The 14,999-nt window shown below is 45.4% G+C and overlaps 1 long non-coding RNA gene across 1 annotated transcript; it reads left to right on the top strand.

Moving 5' to 3' along the window:
* The first annotated feature begins 185 nt into the window (after positions 1 to 185).
* On the top strand, positions 186 to 3,328 carry LOC140193712 (uncharacterized). The gene is made up of 3 exons (XR_011884916.1): positions 186 to 428; positions 2,582 to 2,646; positions 3,258 to 3,328. It is a non-coding gene; the product is annotated as an uncharacterized lncRNA (long non-coding RNA).
* The last annotated feature ends 11,671 nt before the right edge of the window (positions 3,329 to 14,999 follow it).

Genomic DNA, 14,999 nt, shown 5'->3' with positions numbered 1-14,999 from the left:
AATAACTAAAAATAGCCTTATAGAACACTACAGCACAGTGCAGATCGTTCGGGCTAACCACTCCCTCCTAAATCACCCTCTACTTTTCTAAAATCCCTTTCATGTCCAGAATATATCAGCCTCTACCAACACTCTGGTAGTCAGTGTGTTCCACACACCACTCTCTGTGCTTTATATAAAAAAAAAATCTTACACCTGATATCCCCCTGTACTTTTCTCCGGTCACCTTAAAATGATGCCCTCTGGTATCAGCCACTTCTGCACTGGGAGGAAAGGTCTCTGGCTGTCCTTCAAGTGTACCTGAAGATGACTTCAGCTTGTGATCATGCGTTCCCCTTTTCAGCATCATTCGTGATTGTGCAGGACGATGGCAGTTCCGTTTGTGCAAGATTGGGATCTGCTGCAGACTTTGGGTGAAGGAGCATATGGTGAGTAAGTCATGCAGTTCAAAAAATAATTCTTAAAAACTGGTTTGGTAGATTAGCAATAGCACTCATTTAAGGAGGTATTTCTTAACTTGCAGCAAAAGTCTGGAGAAAGAAACGCCCCACGAGAAGGGTGCACCATCTGTGGAGAATTCCCAAGGAAGTAAGGGTGATAATAACATGTGTTATAATGAGGATTAATTAATTGACGGTAGGCAAGAGGACTGGGAAAGTTTAAAACTACAAGGTATGCCACAAAAATTGTAAAGAATGTGGAACATATAAGAAAATTATTAAAAATATTGATGGGGTTTTTACAGAAATACAAGCAAAAAGCCAAAAGTAATGTTGGTTTTTGAGGCTCATTGTAAAATTGGGAATGAGAAGGTACAGATTCTAAATAATGAAAATAATAACAGATTGCAAAGGTCTGTAGGGAGAGAGAAATTTTTATTTTTATCAGTGAAAAAGTACAGGACAAATTTGTGTCTTTACAAATAAGTGGCATCAGAGATAGTGGATGCATTGCTTGTAATCTGAGGAGACCGGATGTGTGTTCTTTATATTTTCAACAAATTTGAGATAAGTGGCTTATCCGGTGATGCAGAGTACACAAGCCTGCGACGTGATGAGCACAGGTTAAGTGAACGAGCAGAAAAGTGGCCTTTGAAATATAATGTAGAACAAAATATGAAGTTGCCTGCCTGCCCTGGAAGGAAGAATGAAAAACTTGATGGTTAAATAGAGAGGTGATTAGAGAATGTTGCAGTGCAAACTCAATCTCTAGCACACAAGAGTGGTGTGTAGGTTATTGTAAGGATTATGGAAAACAAAGGTAAGGATGTTTTGTAGCAAATTTATTGGGAGCTCGTGAGACAACACCTGGCGATCTGTGTACAGTTTAGATCTCGTCTTTAAGGAAGGATATATTTGAATCGGGATTCACGTATGGGGGCGAGGGGTGAGCGAGTAGGGAAGAAAGAGAGGTGATCTTACTGAAGCAAGATTCTGAGGGTGTTGTCAGACAAGATGCTGAGACGATGTTTCTCCAAGTGAGGATATCGAGAAAATGGGATATAGTTTGAGTAACTGGTTTCCCATTGATCAGGAGATGAAGAAGAATTTCTTCTGCAGGTTGTGATCCTTTGGAATTCTCCAATTTAAGAGTTGTGGTAGAGCCACAGAATATACAATATATTGCAGGCATATGAACTACATGGAAATCTACAGGTGCAGAGGGAGAGTTGGAAAGTGGTGTTGAGGCCAAAACCAGATCAATAATGATCTTATTGCATGGGGTAGCGGGGATGAAGAGCCATTTGGCTCATGCTCTGTTTCTGATGCATTTAACTCAATGGAGCATTGAGAAGTTTTGCAATGTAGACAACGGTTTTGTATTTGATCATAGGGTACAACTGGCAATTAGTCGATGAACAGAGGAAGCAGTGACAGTGAAGAAAGTGGTCACCACACATGCTCGTGACTACCCTGATAACATCAAGAGAGAAATCTGTATCAATAAGATGTTGAACCATGAAAAGACTGTCGGCTTTTATGGGCATCGTCGAGGCCCATATCCAATACTTGTTTTTGGAGTATTGCAATGGAGGAGAACTCTTTGATAGAGTAGGTAGGATTTGTGCTTAAACTTAGGGTTTAAAATAGAGAAGTTTGGGCTGAGGGGGGAAAGGGTTAAAGATGTTTTGTATACGGATTGGCTAATTTTAATTATTTGGTCACTTTTACAGATATACTTGTGTGGGTTCTTTAGTAACTGCACCTTTGTGTCCTGAGCTGGAAAAAGCTGGCATCCACTCCCAGACATTCTCCCTACAGAACACCCAGAAAACTAAATTATGGGAGAAATGGAACATCTGAAGTTGTACATAATACATTTCCAGATGTTACGGGGACAAAGCAGGACAGGCTTTAAAGTTCAGTATGTAAGCTGCTTCAGCTGTCCTAGGTTTTTTTGTCTGTGGTCTAAATAGGGCATGTTGGAGAATCCATCTACTTGGGCACCTCAGTGAAATGAGGCCTGGGATTTGGGATTAAATTTAAGCGTGATGTAAAATGACATAATTTCAGACAATATTAATGATTTGCGAACTGATCCCAAGTTCAGCCTTTGATTAATGTGATCTGCCTTCCCACAGAGCCTGACGTGGGGATGCCCGAGGCAGATGCTGATGGGTTTTTCCAGCAGCTGATAGCAGGAGTGGTAAGTGCTCCTCATCATTTATCCCTTTGTTTTAAGCGAGTGTTTATGACGTGCAGCAGCAGTTTTCTCTATTTCGACGTACATTACTGAGCATGATCATAGATGGATTGACCTGCCCATGTTTGCTCTCGAAGAGCTTTGTCTGCCAGAATTGAACTAGCACTATAACCAGCAGTAAGGAGGTTAACAGTGCTTTGTCCCAATTTTCAAATGAGATCAATTTTGGAGCTCACCATAGTTCCCTTTGACAGTAAAATGCTGTTCATGGATGGGTGACCTCCCAAAGCATCTTCAGAAGTTTCATCATTCTTCCAGGCCAGCCTTCATACTCAACTTTCATATCGGCACTGGAAGTCTAGTGTGCACCCAGATTAAGTCACAAAATATTCTCTGAACCGATTGTCCAGCAATTGTATCTGACTAATTCTGCCAGAAACCTGTTCCATTTGTACAATTGATATTTTGTGGGCAATTGTATCTGACTTATTAGTGTCACTAATTCTGCCAGAAATCTGTTCCATTTGTACAATTGATATTTTGTGGGCTTGGAGAATTAGAAAAAGATGTAAATTCAGAATACCTGATTTATATTTGTCTTTGCCTACTTTCAGGAATATCTTCACAACAATGGAATTACACACAGGGGCATCAAGCCAGAGACTCTGTTACTTGATGACCAAGGTATAAGGATGCAAATCTCTTCACTTTTATTGTGTAATAGAACAAAAATTGAAAATTGTTATGCCTTATTCACAGCATTTCAGACATTTAGACAACAGGTGCAGGAGTAGGCCATTTGGCCCTTCGAGCCAGCACCGCCATTCACTGTGATCATGGCTGATCATCCACTATCAGTACCCAGTTCCTGCCTTATCCCCATAACCTTTGATTCCACCATCTTTAAGAGCTCTATCCATCTCTTTTTTGAAAGCATCCAGAGACTTGGCCTCCACAGCCTTCTGGGGCAGAGCATTCCATATATCCACCACTCTCTGGGTGGAAAAAGTTTTTCCTCAACTCCGTTCTAAATGGCCTACCCCTAATTCTTAAACTGCGGCCTCTGGTTCTGGACTCACCCATCAGTGGGAACATGCTTCCTGTCTCCAGTGTGTCCAATCCCTTAATAATCTTATATGTTTCAATAAGATCCACTCTCAGCCTTCTAAATTCCAGAGTATACAAGCCCAGTTGCTCCAATCTTTCAACATATGACAGTCCCGCCATCCCAGGAATTAACTTTGTGAGCCTACGCTGCACTCCCTCAATATAGCAAGAATGTCCTTCCTCAAACTTGGAGACCAAAACTGCACACAGTACTCCAGGTGTGGTCTCACCAGGGCCCTGTAGAGCTGCAGAAGAACCTCTTTGCTCTTATACTCAATTCTCCTTGTTATGAAGGCCAGCATGCTATTAGCTTTTTTTCACTGCCTGCTGTACGTGCATGCTTGCTTTCAGTGACTGATGTACAAGAACACCTAGATCTCATTGTGTTTCCCCTTTTCCTAACTTGACTCCATTTCGATAATAATCTGCCTTCTGCCAGCTGGTCATTGCCGGCATACCTGTCCTACGTAGAAAAGTTCTTCCAGGCGAACGCCTTTGACCACAGGGCCACCAGGCAGTGGTTGGCATGTAGTGTCCTGCAGGCTCCGCGGGAGAAGGACGTGATGGACACAGTGGGGTGGTTCCCTGAGCAGACCGTCCAGTTCATCTGGCAAAATGCCTCATCGCCAACAGGCACCAGGACCTCGCCTGGCTGGCGGTGAGAGGGGCCCTCCCAGTCAGATCCCTCCTGTACGCCCGGAGCGTCGTCTCCGCACCCTGCTGCTCACGGGAGGACTGCAATGAGGAGGAGTCTGTGAACCACATCTTGTACACTGAGTTCGCAGAGAGGGTGTGGAGCAGGATGGACAGGACGGTATCGAGACTCATGTCCAACAGCTGAGTAACCAAGGATCCCTGATTTATGGGCTGCTCTTGGGGACGCAGAGAGAGACCAACATCCGGTGCTGCTGGAAGATCATCAACTCGGTGAAAGACGCTCTTTGGTCAGCCCGAAACTTGATGATCTACCAGCACATGGAGATGTCCGTGGGAGAATGCTGCCGACTGACACATTCTCGGCTGCAGGAGTACGTGCTGAGGGACGCACTGAAACTCGGTGCAGCCACCGCAAGGGCCCGGTGGGGAAGGGCCACAGTTTAAGGTTCGTCACCCGTGGGAGTGGGAGGGTCGGGTGGGCAGTGTACACCTCATCAGCAGTATGGATAGTTGAATCAACATCGTGTCACAGGAGTGGCTAGAAATGGAGAAAGGTATAGACTGTAATGGAACTTCGATAAAGGAATGAGAGTCAACGCCTGGCTTTTTATTGTAAATAAGTTTTATTCTTGACTAAGGTTTGAGAGTCAACGAATGATTTATTGTAAACGTCTTTATTTTGAACAAGGACTGAGAGTCAATGCATGATTTATTGTAAATAACTATTGACTAAGGACTCAGTCAAAACATTTTTTTTGTAAATAACTTTATTTTGTAGTATTTCTGAATAAAGTACATTTTTGGAGAAGGTTAGTGAAGTGTCTCCTGCGGCCGGAGTCTGATGTATCGCTGAGAGGTAGGAGGAGACCGCTCGGCCCATCGGTTTGATGCCGGTTCCCCGGGGAGGGAGAGGGGGATTTTATTGAAAGGATGAAGACGGTGAGAGGGGGGGCGGACAGGATGTTTGTCCCGGTGGGGACAGGAGGGGCTCATCTGTGGAAATGTCTGAGCCCACGGTGGTGGCGATTCACCACATTGGGGGCAAACACCGGCAGACTGTTGCCCTGCAAGCGGGGCCAATGGTCCGGGCAAAGTGACAATTATTTGTGTTTTGTTGAGATTGTACCGGGAATATGGTGTAAAATCCCGCTCCCCACACTAACACGGGTTATACAGACCAAAGAACAAACTGCCGGAGGAACTCAGTGGGTCGGGCAGCATCTGTGGAGGGAAATGGACCGTCAACATTTCGGGCCGAGACCCTCCCTCTGGACTGAGAGTGGACGGGAAATAGTCAGAGAAAAGAGGTGAGGGGTGGGGATGGGGCAAGAGCTGGGGAGTGAGAGGTGGATCCAGGTGAGGGGGAGGTGGGAAGGTGGAAACAGTGACAGGGGTGGGAGATGACTGGTTGGGGCAACACGGGGCTGCAGAAGATGGAAATTAATTCCATGATGGAAATCCGGCAGAAACATGCGGTTGAGAGGGGAGAGTTGTGAATGTGAAATAATGAGGGAAATGTGGCCGTTGGGTCAGGCAGTCACCGGGTCACATGGGAGACCCTGTGCCGTCACGTGATCCTGTTTTATCGCAGATCGGCAGCATCTGCAGGTTTGTATCTGAGGCCCCGCCCCCTCTCTGATGACGCAATAAACACATTGCGCATGCTCGCAGTCCCGGGACTGGTGGCGATGTTTTTTCCCGTCTTTGTCCGGAGCGGCTGATCGTCTGTGGAATCCGGATCGGGTGAGGGTCCTCGCCCCCTCGGGCGGGCAGCCGGATGGACGGATCATTTTCTGCGGAGCGAGAGCGACAAGATCCATGCGGTGAGTATTGAGTCGGTCCCGAGCGATGTTCGGCAGTGAGTCCCGTTATCTTTCCCGAACTCGCGGTCTCACCCCACTTCCTGGACAAAACCTGCCGGGGTGGGTCCGGGTTGTGAGACCTTCACACCGAACCTTGGAATACTTTCCATGCTGTGTTGATAAAAGTTGGTTAGGGGAGAAGGGTAAATGCCAAAGTTGCTGTTGTTCTGTTTTTGTCATTTTCATTCATGGTAGTATGTAGTGTTAATTCAGTATCTGTGTATTGCTGGAGGACTATCAGTGATCGTCCTTGATCTCTTCTCCCATTTGGTTCTATCTGCTCATCCCCTGGCCATGTTCAACCTCTGTCCAGCCTGTATCCCACCACCTCAATGATATATTTCAATCATCTTGTTCAAACTCTGTCCAGCCTGTATCCCACCACCTCAATGATATATTTCAATCATCTTGTTCAAACTCTGTCCAGCCTGTATCCCACCTCCTCAATGATATACCTGTATATCAATCATCTTGTTCAGCCTCTGTCCAGCCTGTATCCTACCAATGATTATAAATCAACAATCTCTCTTCTACTGTTGCCTTCACTGTGAAGTGTTTTGCCTCACTGAGTGATTTGTGTTTGTTACCTGTAATGACCAGGGGATTTATTTAATGCAGAATGGGGAAGGATAAAGACAGTCACCACAATTTTAGTTTCAAAGTTACCAAATGGTCGCTATGTTAATCTTTGATAACAGAAGACTCTCCACATTTAAAGTTGAGTCTGTTATTTCCTGTTTTGGTCTTTTTTGGAGAGGCAATTTCCCGGTTGCCAGGAGCAGCCACAGGATCTGCAGGGAGTGGTGCACATTTTTACAGCACTCTGGTCACTTCCCCTCATTGAGAGTTAGTGGCCTTGGGAGCAAATGGAACAGATTGATAGAGGGGTGGGGAGGATGTTGTGAGCATTGACTGTGTTAACCCTGTGTTGGAATGAAGAGAAAATTAATGAATGTGGTCATTATATTTGTTCAACATTATTCAGGCCATCACAAACATCTTGTGATCAGTCAATAGTTGTGCGTCATTTAAAGTGAAAAGAGAAAATGCTGGAAGTGTTCTGCAGATCGTGCAACATCAGTTCTGATACTCAGTTTTCCACATTTACTCTTTCCACACCCCCAATCTGATGTACCGAGTTTCCAGCACTTAATTTCAATTTGAAATGAAAAGCCTGTTAATCCTGTTAGCCTACAGAAAATGTAATGGCCAATTGTGCTGGGCAAAATCTCATTTAATAATAAGATAATGATAAAATGTGTTCATTTTAGCTGCTGGAGACCCACACCCAGGTTTTCCAGCCCAATATCTGGCCCAGTCAGACGATTATCAGGTTCCCGTTCTACCACAGGTTGATGCAGGAGTGTTAGTTTTTCAACTCTGAATGGCCAACACACTGCAGCATGTTACCGGCATCAAGGGAGTCCTGGGAAAATTGGTGCTTGGGCTGTAATCCTGGGATGCAGACTCCAGGCATATGGAACTGTTAGTATTTGGGATTTGACCCAAGTCAGTACTTCTGTAGATGGGGCTGAATGTTCCTCCTTCCACAATGATTTGGAAGTCTCAGGTTGCTGGACATTGGTTGTGGGGAAATTCCTAATGTGGGGACGATGTGCGAGGATTCTGGGGTTGGTAAGTGGCATGTTCAGCTGTGTGACCCTATCACAGATTTTCACCAAGGTAAAATGGATTTGGGGATCAAGCTGCTTGGATTTATGAGTGAGTATTTCTGGTTTGGGATCAGATATTTGTTTCTGGAGATCCTTTGGAAGCAATGATTGCTAATCTGAGGAGAGAGTAAGGTCACATTCCATCCCTCACAGGGAGAGGGTGTGATTAAATGTTTGGAAAGGTAGAATTGGATCCAGGGGTTCAGAGTTCAAACCATGTTTGGAAATTCCCCCTCACTGTCACCTGTCTGTTAGTCAGTGGTTCTGGGCCTGTGCTGAATGGAGTTCAGAGAGACGGTGGGGGTGGGGGTGGGGGTGGTGCTTGTTTAAGTAAACCTACCAAATGTTGAAAAGCCTGGATACAGTGGACATGGAGTTGATGTTTCCATTAGACGGAGAGCCTAGGATCTGACAGCACAGTCTCAGAATAAAGAAGCTTGCCCATAAAGTTGATGTGAGGAGAATATCTGAAGTGAAGGGTGGCTGATCTGTGGAATTTGTTGCCACAGAGTGTGGTTGAGGCTGTCATTTGTGTATATTTGTGGCAGAGGTTAACATATCTGTGATTGCTAGGCAGCTTCAGGGTTACAGGAGGAAGGCAAGAATATGGTGTTGGAATAAAAATCAGCCATGGTTGAATGGTGGAGCAGACTCGATGGATCGAATCACCTAATTCTGCTCCTACATCTCATGTCTTACCATGACTGAACGATGACTCCTTCCTATCCCTTATCAGGTTTTATGACGTGTCAGCGATATTTACAGATTTGTTCACTGACAGCATTACATTTGTCTTCAATGCTTAAATTTCGGTGAGTTTTATTTTTAGGAACATTGAACAGAATTGTTTTGTTCTCCTTTGTATTGTTAACGTGCTTCATTATCTTTCATGTTAAAGTTAGACCTGCGGTGAGAGGTTTATTGGAGGAAAAGCCCATAACTGTAAGCGAACCACAGCTGAAGATGAGGGAACAGCAACAAGTGAACCTGCCAAAGGACTGAGAGCGTCAGCTGGAGAGAACCCAATGTTGCCTTGGGCTTGAGTGTGTATTGCAGGAGGGATGGGAGAGTCTGTCCTTCTTTCACGGTGATCCGGACAGCGGGGCAGTGGTACGGCCGACTTCATGGCTTCAAATTGCCCAGAGATGGGGAACAACATCTTGGGTTCGGTCAATATTAAAAGAATGTCTTACCAGATGTCCCGTCTTCAGCTCAGACTCCTTCCAGTATTGGAGTTGGCCCACCACCAAGTCTTGCCAGTCTCCCTCTGTGTTGGAGGCTTGTTTCATCAAGGTGTAGGCAAGGAACCCTAGGCTCTTTGGCTTGAATCCAGGGCAAACCCTAACGGTGGTATGGGGAACCACCAGTCCTGTCTGTCGCCAAAGGAAATCTGGAACTTTGGCCAGAAATGCACTGCCCTCTCTTCCTTTCACCTCTCCAATCACCGTGACTGGGAACTTCTGTCCCTCGAGGAGTGTATAATATTGGCTTTCCTCAGCTGAGCACCCCGTAGGCTCATAGCACAGAGTCACAGGAGAGTCAACAGCTGGCAGAAGGGGTTCAAACGCAGTGGAGTCCAGGTTAAGTGCCCACCACTGGGGGTCGGTAACTGGGGAAACTGCCGGTTGTTCACTGGTCCCAGGGTCATACCCTTGTCTGAGCATAGAATCTCGACTTCCAAGGTACTTAGCAAGTCTCCCCCTGCGAGATTACACCCCAGTCTGGTGGTGGCTGTAAATGAAACATCACACTGGTTCCCCTGGAATTCCACCTGCACGTGAGTACATGCGTTGCGTGCTTTGGTTCCCATTTCTGATCCCCAGATATAGCCTGCTTGTGTCGTTCTTCCCGCTGAACATATTCACCTTTGATATTACTTCCCTTCAGGGTTCGTCGGGATTCAAAAGCCGGGTCCCAGTAATATGTCAAAGCTCGTCGCATTCGATTTTGTTCATAGTCAGGCCAATCCATATTACTTGTTTTAATCATGTTGGCTAACTTAGTTGGTAAGCATTGGAGCAGTAAGGCATTAAACTGGGGGGGACAAATTCCCATCATTAAAGGCTTGGTCTCCTGAGAAAGTGCCATAGCAGCCCACAATTTGCTCCCAATACTCTGGTCCCAATTCTCCAGGCTTAGGTTTGCATTCAAGTACTTTAATGATGTTTACAGGTTGCTGGAGAGTCCTTCCAAGGCTTGAATAATCTGGTCTGTCTGTTCATTCCCATTATGATGTTCCATCTGTAACTCCTGATAGGTGTGGTATCTCACTTTGGCCTTCCATTTCCACCCCTCATCAGCTGAGAGAATCATGCAGCAGAGACTGAATAAATCTTGCAGGGTTGCATTAAACATTTGTTTAGTACTGTGGACATACTGAGCAAACTGTGCTGGTTTTTCTTTTCTATCTGGGGCCTGATTCATGATCATTATCATTTCTTGAGGCTTCCAGGGTGCGTACACAGGAATCACTGAGGGCTGTCCCTCCTCCTGCTCGTGGATTGGGCAGCATTCAGGTGGGCAATGGTCTTTGTGGAGCCATTAACTGCGGTTTTATTGGATTCTTCCCTCCCTGTCTCGGAATAATCCTCGGTATTCCCTTTCTGGATCTCAGGGTATAGAGTGCCTCCCCTCCCCTGCCACCACTGTTTTACCTGAGTGGCCACCGTACCTGAGTACTGGGAGGATTGGGGTTCAGGGGCACTGGGTGCACTTAGCCCCTGGTAAGCTGGGGGGGGTGGTATGGTGGGTGCCCACTCCTCATCACAGTTATTGTCCTTTCACAGGTTCGGTATGCCAGACATGGGTTCGGTATCCCTTGTTTCCTTATCAGTTTGAACTTTAGACTTGCGTTCCTGCCCTTCTCTCCTATCTACAAGATGTGTATCCAGCTACAGCTTGTAACCTTGCACTTGAAGGAACTGGAACTTGAAATGGATGAATTCTGGATCATCCAGAAGATGGAGGGGTTGATAGACATGACATGAAGAAAGGTGAGTTACACCTAAGGTGCAGGACACAGGAAACTGGTTGAGAGTCAGGAAGGAGAATGAGGTTAAATAGCCATGGCAGAGTACTCTTGTGGCCAACCCCCACAACAACAAGTGGGCCTCTTTACAAATTGTTGGGGGGATTATCTAGTTAGGGCAACAGAACAAGAGGGGACTAATATCCTAGTGGTAAGGCTTGCTAGTGCCAGTGTGTGGGGGAGGGCTGATGTGGTTAAAATAGGTTGCAGGGAGAATGGGAGCCAGGATGACAGAACAGAGAGTGGAGATGGTGAATTGAATTGAATTGACTTTATCACATACATCCTTCATATACACGAGGAGTAGAAATCTTTACATTACATCTCCATCTAAATGTGCAATGTGTAATTTATAGTAATTTATAATAGATAGTTTATACATCTGTCAGTCAATATAACATAGAAATGCATTTGTATCAGCATGTATTAATCAGTCTGATGGCCTGGTAGAAGATGATGCCCCAGAGCCTGTTGGTCCTTTGCTGTGGTACCGTTTCCTGGATGGTAGCAGCAGGAACAGTTTGTGGTTGTGGTGAATGGGGTCGCCAATATCCTTTGGGCCCTTTTTACACACCTGTCGCTGTAAATGTCCTGAATAGTGGGAGGTTCACATCTACAGGTGCTCTGGGCTGTCCGCACCACTCTCTGCAGGTTCCTGCGATTAAGGGAAGTACAGTTCCCATACCAGGCAGGATGCTCTCAATTGTGTCCCTGTAGAAAGTTCTTAGGATTTGGGGCCCCATCCCAGACTTCTTCAACCGACTGATATGAAAGAGCTGCTGCTGTGCTCTTTTCACAACACAGCCGGTAAGTACAGACCATGTGAGATCCTCGGTGATGTTTATGCTGAGGAACTGTAAGCTGTTCACCCTTTCAACCCCAGATCCATTGATGTCAGTAGGGGTTAGACTGTCTCCATTCCTCCTGTTGTCCACAATCAGCTCCTTTGTTTTTGTGACAATCAGAGAGAATTTGTTTTCTTGACACCAGTCAGATGTTGTTCAGGACACACAGAGAGTCAGCAATCAAATGGCTGAGCATGGTGCGATGAATGTGCTGAGCTGTATATATCACATCGTAGGAAAGCCAGATGAGCTGAGGACAGGGAATTATGATATTGTCGCCATTATTAAGACTTGGTTGCACCCAACATTCAGAAAGGTTTAGAGGAACAAATTTGTGAAGAGTTTGCAGACCATGCCATGAAACAAAGCTTAATTCATTAAGTGATTTTAAGTTTCCATATATTGACTGAGACTCCCGTACTGTTAAAGGACTAGATGGGGTAGAGTTTGACAAATGTGCCCTTAATTAGTACGTAGAATTCCTGACGTAAAAGAGTGCAATAAGCTGTTAGGAAATGATCCAGGGCTGGTGACAGAAATTAGTGATCATAATTCCATAAGATTCAAAGTAAAAAAAAAAATGAAAAAAGTGAGGTCTGGACCATGGGTTGAGATTCTAAATTGGAGAAAGGTCAATTTTGATGGTACCAGAAAGGATCTGACAAGTGTGGCTTGGGACAGGCTGTTTTCTGGCAAAGGAGTACTTAGTAAGTGGGAGGCCTTCAGAGGTGAAATTTTGAGTGTGTAGAGTTTGTATGTGCCTCCAAAAATAAAAGTTGAAAGGTAACTGGTGCAGGGAACTTTGGTTTTCAAGAGATGTTGAGGCCTGGAATATTTTGTTCCTCTAAATGCCTCAGAATTTTGAGTGCTACCAAGACTTATTAATGACTACAATATCATAATTACACCCCCGAGCTCATCTGACTTTTTTTTTAGTCGTCTGCTGTTGGTTTCTAAAAGCTTCTCAATAGTTTTTGCTCTATATTTTGCCCTCTCTTTGGCCTTTATATTGGCTTTGGCTTCTCATTTCAGCCACAGTTGTCTCCTCCTGCCCATCCAATGCTTTCACTTCTTTGGGATGTATCTATCACTTAGCTCCCGAATTGCTCCCAGAAACTCCAGCCATTGCTGCTCCATTGTTACTCCTACCTTTTCCCTTCTGAACAAGTTTGGCCAGCTTCTCTGTCACAGAAACATAGAAACATGGTTCAGTATGGAAACAGGCTATCTGGCCCATCTAGTCAATGCTGAAAATACATTTAAGCTGTCTAATGCAACTACCTGCACCGGGACCATTGCCCTCCATACCCCTACCATCCAGGTACCTATCAAACTTCTTTTAAATTGTGAAACCAAGCTTATATTCACCACTTGTGCTGGCATCTCATTCCTCACTCCAACGCCCATTTTAGTAAAGAACTTTTCCACTTGTTCCTGTTAAGTTTCTCCTTCCCTACTTACCCAGGACATCTGGTTGTCGTCCCACCCAACCTCAGTGGAAAAAGCTGCTTGCATTTACCCTATCTATACCCTCATAATTTTGTATACTTCTAACAAATCCTCAAAGCAATGTATAATTTCTTTGTTTATGTTTAGAACCTTTTTTAGGTGTATAGGATGATGAGGGGCATTGACCGTGTGGATAGCCAGAGGTTTTTTTCCCAGGGCTGAAATAATGAACACGAGGGGCATAGTTTTAAGGTGCCTGAAATAGATACCGAGGGAGATCGATGACCTGCGGATCATTCGGGAGAATGAGTATATTATAGATCGTAGCTACAGGGAGGTAGTTACGCCAAAGGAGCAGAGGACAGGAAATTGGGTCACTGTCAGGCGAGGGAAGGGGAAAGGGCAGGCAGAGCAGGGTTCCCCTGTGGCCATTCCCCTCAACAACAAGTATACCGCATTGGATACTGTTGGGGGGGCTGACTTACCTGGGACTAGCTGCAGTAGCTGGATCTCTGGCACTGAGTCTGGCTCTGCAGTGCAGAAGGGAGGGGGGGAAAGAGGAGAGCGGTAGTGATAGGGGACTCGATAGTTAGAGGTGCAGATAGGAGGTTCTGTGGTCGTGACAGAGAATCCAGGATGGTTTGTTGCCTCCCAGGTGCCAGGGTCAAGGATGTCTCTGATCGATTGCATGACATTCTGAAGTGGGAGAGTGATCAGCCAGATGTCGTGATGCACATCGGTACCAATGACATAGCAAGAAAGAGTGAGGAGGTCCTGGAGAGTGAGTATAGAGAGCTTGGTAGGAAGTTGAAAAGCAGGACCTCAAGGGTGGTAATCTCAGGATTGCTACCTGTGCCAGGTGCCAGTGAGGGTAGGAATAAGATGCTCTGGAGGAGGAACAAGTGGCTGAGGAACTGGTGTAGGGGGCAGGGTTTCAGATTGCAGGATCATTGGGACCTCTTCTGGGGCAGGTGGGACCTGTACAAGAGAGACGGGTTACACTTGAACTACAGGGGGACCAGTATCGTTTCAGGGAGGTTTGTTAGTGCTATTGGGGAGGCTTTAAACTAGATTTGCAGGGGGGATGGGAACCAGAGTGCCAGAGCTGACAGTGTGGATGGGGTGAAAATAAATGATGTTGAAAGTTTAAGCAAATCCGCTGATAGAAAGGTTGTGAGTGGTTGTAAAAATCTTCTGAGGTGCATATATTTCAATGCTAGGAGTATTGCGGGGAAGGCGGTTGAGTTGAGGATGTGGATTGACACATGGAATTATGATGTTGTAGCAATTAGTGAAACTTGGCTACAGGAGGGGCAGGACTGGCAGCTTAATATTCCAGGGTTCCAATGTTTCAGATGTGATTGAGGCAGAGGAATGAAAGGTGGGGGAGTAGCATTGCTTGTTAGGGAAAATATTACAGCAGTGCTCAGGCAGGACAGATTAGAGGGCTTGTCTACTGAGTCCTTATGGGTGGAGCTGAGAAACAGGAAAGGTATGGCCACATTAGTGGGATTGTAATACAGACCACCCAATAGTCAACGAGACTTGGAAGAGCAAATCTGCAGACAGATAGCAGGCAACTGCAGGAAACATAAAGTTGTGGTGGTAGGGGACTTTAATTTTCCATACATTGATTGGGACTGCCATACTGTTAGGGGTCTAGATGGTTTGGAGTTTGTAAAATATGTTCAGGAAAGTTTTCTAAATCAATATATAGAGGGACCAACTAGAGGGG

This window comes from Mobula birostris, unplaced genomic scaffold (assembly GCF_030028105.1).
Source record: "Mobula birostris isolate sMobBir1 unplaced genomic scaffold, sMobBir1.hap1 scaffold_736, whole genome shotgun sequence".
Lineage (NCBI taxonomy): Eukaryota > Metazoa > Chordata > Chondrichthyes > Myliobatiformes > Myliobatidae > Mobula > Mobula birostris.
The sequence above is the reverse complement of the archived record's forward strand: the minus strand, read 5'-3'. Positions and strand labels throughout refer to the sequence as shown.